Raw genomic sequence first — 3,970 nt, forward strand, 5'->3', positions numbered from 1 at the left:
ATTTTGTTATAGGATATTAATTTGTACAGAACGCCTATACATCATCTGACATGGAATATATTTAAAAACTACGTTGTCTTGAATCAGTTCTCACTCCTACACAAAGCACTTGTCTATTACTTTGTTAATAATTCATACGACTTTTATGATAATATACTTTATACTCTGCTGTATACAGTGCGATATGAACAAAACTTTATAGTCTTTATTAGTCTTTAGAACTTTGTGTATCCGAAACATAAACAAACACTGTTAAAAAAGTTTTTAAATATTAACTTTAATTTTTTTTTTTTTGATAAAAGTCGTAAACATTAATAATAATATAAGTTGATACGAATTTATAAGAGTTGGTTACTCTTACTTTTTTTTTTAAATATTTTTGTTTATTTTTTTTTTTAGAATATTATGAATTTTCCAGCCGATCAAAATGCTCAATAGAGTGTTTTGAACTTGATAAGTTAATATAATACATAAGGTAATATTTATTTTTAGCTAATTAAAAAAATCTGTAGTGAAATTTGTTTATTAGGAAAAAGTAATCTAACCAAAGTTGGTATTTTCCTCATAAATTATAATATCGTGTTATAGGAAAATAAGTTGACTTTTAATATTTTTTTAATGAAATTTGTAATCACCCGTGAATTGATTCGTTTAATTATTAAAACGAGCTAAGGTACATATATAATTAAAAAGCTTTTAGAAAACTTAAAAAATTCGTTTCCGCTTACAGATTAGCTTAAATATACTTACTGAATACATTCAAAACTCTTTCTACTTGAAAACTACTATTCCATCAGTTTTTATAAAAAATAATCCATTTCACAACCATTTTATACAAGTTTTGATTAAAATGTTTAGTTAATCTCATTCATAAACGATTAAATTACTTAATTACATATTATTAATATTGTTATATTACCTGCTAACAATTAACTGTCATTTAGTGATTTTTACTTTATAGTAAAACTATATTTCATAATATGATCAAAGACATAATTATTGTATTTTCTACAACAAACTGTCTCACTTGATACCTGGTTTTGTAAATAAATACATACACATACATTATATTCGATGTTAAACAGTTATTACTGTTAATAATAATAATTATTATTATGTATGTATACATTTTTTTGTTTGTTAGCCCTATTTTGAAGAAATACCAATATTATATTATTGTACAACGAGCAAAACGAATTTGTTCACATTTTGAACCGCGAGTAAGTATTTTTATTATGCCCGAGTATTTTTTAAATAATAAACAAACCCGACAGCATTGTTTTGGCTGCGATGAAAACTCGTTAACGTGAAGCTAATGTAGCTGAGTGACGGCTTTAACAAATCTACTTCGGTCAACCTTCGCTAACTGCTGTTAGAATTTCACGAAATCGACCAAAGAGACAAATCCATCGGTATCAACTCGCAGTTAAACGTGTCTCCGGGGTCTCTGGCCATGTCATTAACGTACAGAACGAAATAGCACGTTATTTCGGTTTGTTCGATTCCCGAGGGCTATTTACATTCCAGGTCAGTAACTGTACAACAACCCTTTTGTACATTAAGAAGTTAAACACATTTTAAAAATATCGTACTACCAAAGGACCTTTTGATTATTCAGCTGACACGACGTTGATAGTTTCACGTACCTGCTGAACAAACCTCGCCTAGTAGGAAATATGACCCTGTACTCTAAAGATATGAAAAATAGCCAATCACAGAGTATATAATTTTAAAACCCATACACAATAGTTACTTCGATGTCGGCCGGTGTCTTAAATTCTACTGTAAGCATTGTATGTAAATCTAGTTTAAGCATCTAGAAAAATGACAATCATTTTAGAGTTTTTCGATATAAAATTGTTTTAAGGACATAAAAATGTCACACAACATTGGCTGTGGCGTGACGGCTAATTATATAAATTACCCAATTATCGAAGGTCGTATTTTGAACTTATTAGGAATACATACTTCGTGCAAAAGTTTCTTAATTATATTACAAAAGACTGGAAAAAATAAAAAGCCAAGTTTGATTGATAGATATAGTTTTTTATTTGTTAGTATTTTTTAAAATGAAATAAAAATTATCAAGATTCCGTATTAAGGTCTCTGGAGGTTCTGAAAAATAAAAATAAATCTAATATTACAAGCATGTTTGTATTAAAAATAGAAAGAAAACAATTTTATTGGAAAAAATACAGTCAGTGTTAAGTAAATAATTTAACAGTGACTTGAAGAAAAACACTCCTACTGACTTCTAGTTACAATATGATAATTAAAAAGCTATAAAAACAGTGTTTCGGTTTACTTACAGTCGGTATAAGAAAAAGAAAACGAAGAAAGTAGATTCAAATCATTGTTGATCCATCAGCGGTACAGAGACCACGGAGAGTAAGAAGACATGGGGTAGTTGTATACCGGATAGTAGTTGCCGTATGCCGGGTATCTGTAAGTATTTGGGTAGTAGAGCGATTGGCCAGTTGCTACGGCGATCAAGGCAAGGGCAGCAACAACCAAAAACTAAAAACATATAAACAGTAATGAGTATACATTTGATCTACGCCAAATCCTGGTAAAAATGTAAATAATATTTTGCTTCTATTGTTATAACTAATAACATTTAGTTTTAATCATTTTAATAACATCTATGACACTGCCAAAATGTTTACTTATAAAAATAGAAAATCAATATAAATGACTTTAATATTTACATTGTATTACACTTTTATACAAATTGGAAGTCTGACCTAAATTCTATTTTAAAATGTGAAATGAGATTTAAAAAACAATACATAATCATTTGGTTTAGTGTCTAGAGTTTCATGTTGTTAAAAAATACATTAAATTGTGCATAATGTAGAGATGTAGTAATTAAAGACAAAGAAATATAGTCACACTATTATTCGAGTCATGCTATACTAAGAACTAAAACTCAAGAAATTGTGTAGATAAATACCAAACGAATTTTCAAAAAACTAACAAACTATTGTAAAAATTAACAATCAAAACGACGAAATTACTCTATTTTTGTGTTGAGAATAATTAAGCTTTATATTTTCTTATAATATAATGTTTATAACATATTTAACAATTTTATAATAATAAAAAAACGCGGTTATTTAGAACCCAATAATAGAAGTGTAACTGACAATTAAAGTTTGAAATATAAGTTTTCCAAATTAAAAAAAAAGAAAACCCCAAAGTAAATAATAATATTGATATTCCAAAAAAAATTTGCAACAACTCAAAATTTTTAAAAAACGTTATAATTTTTTTTAAGTTAATGTATTATTATATAATTTTAAGTTATTGTAATTATTTTTATATGAGGCGTCGATTGTAATATAAATAAAAAAAGTAGTAACAAAGACACTTGCTACGCTAGCAATTACCATTATTATTAAAGTAGTCCATGAATAATGCACTTACGATTAACTTGAACATGTTGGTGGCTGGTTTTGTTTCGTTTGGTTAAACTGGAAAACTAGCTGTAATGGCAAGCGACGATAGTAACTTACTGATGCCTTTTCTGGTGCCCAGCCCAATATTTATATGCTTCAACTGACCACCACACAAAAACTAAGATTATAATTATTATTTTCTAGCACACAATAAAATAATATCACTTTACAGTAACTAGTTTATTTAACAACCAGTTTTATTAAAAAAAAATAAAAAAATAGATATATGCCATATTATAATCTTCACATTATAATAGCATTATAAAACAACTAAAATTGATGAGAAACGTTTAATAGCAATATTGAACCTTGAACTTAAATATCATTCAACTTTTGGCAAATAAAATAATAATAATGAAAACTACAGATTACAAAAAACCTTGACATTTTGTCCAGACTGGACAGCCCAGTTGATAATGAAAACAATATCTGTATTATTAGTTTTGTTCTATGTATATATATTTGGAAACATTACATATCATCGCAGGCAAGTATGTTAATCATACTATTAG

General features: G+C 27.3%; 1 long non-coding RNA gene across 1 annotated transcript; it reads right to left on the reverse strand.

Moving 5' to 3' along the window:
* Positions 1-2,025: 2,025 nt before the first annotated feature.
* LOC126846978 (uncharacterized) lies at positions 2,026-3,551 on the reverse strand. The gene is made up of 3 exons (XR_007686951.1): positions 3,427-3,551; positions 2,310-2,517; positions 2,026-2,115 (listed from the first exon to the last, which is right to left on the reverse strand). It is a non-coding gene; the product is annotated as an uncharacterized LOC126846978 (long non-coding RNA).
* Positions 3,552-3,970: the final 419 nt, after the last annotated feature.

Source organism: Adelges cooleyi, unplaced genomic scaffold (assembly GCF_023614345.1).
Source record: "Adelges cooleyi isolate 19-005CV unplaced genomic scaffold, UGA_ACOO_1.1 ACOO_flye_CR_arks_rails_tigmint_CR_PRNA_9, whole genome shotgun sequence".
Lineage (NCBI taxonomy): Eukaryota > Metazoa > Arthropoda > Insecta > Hemiptera > Adelgidae > Adelges > Adelges cooleyi.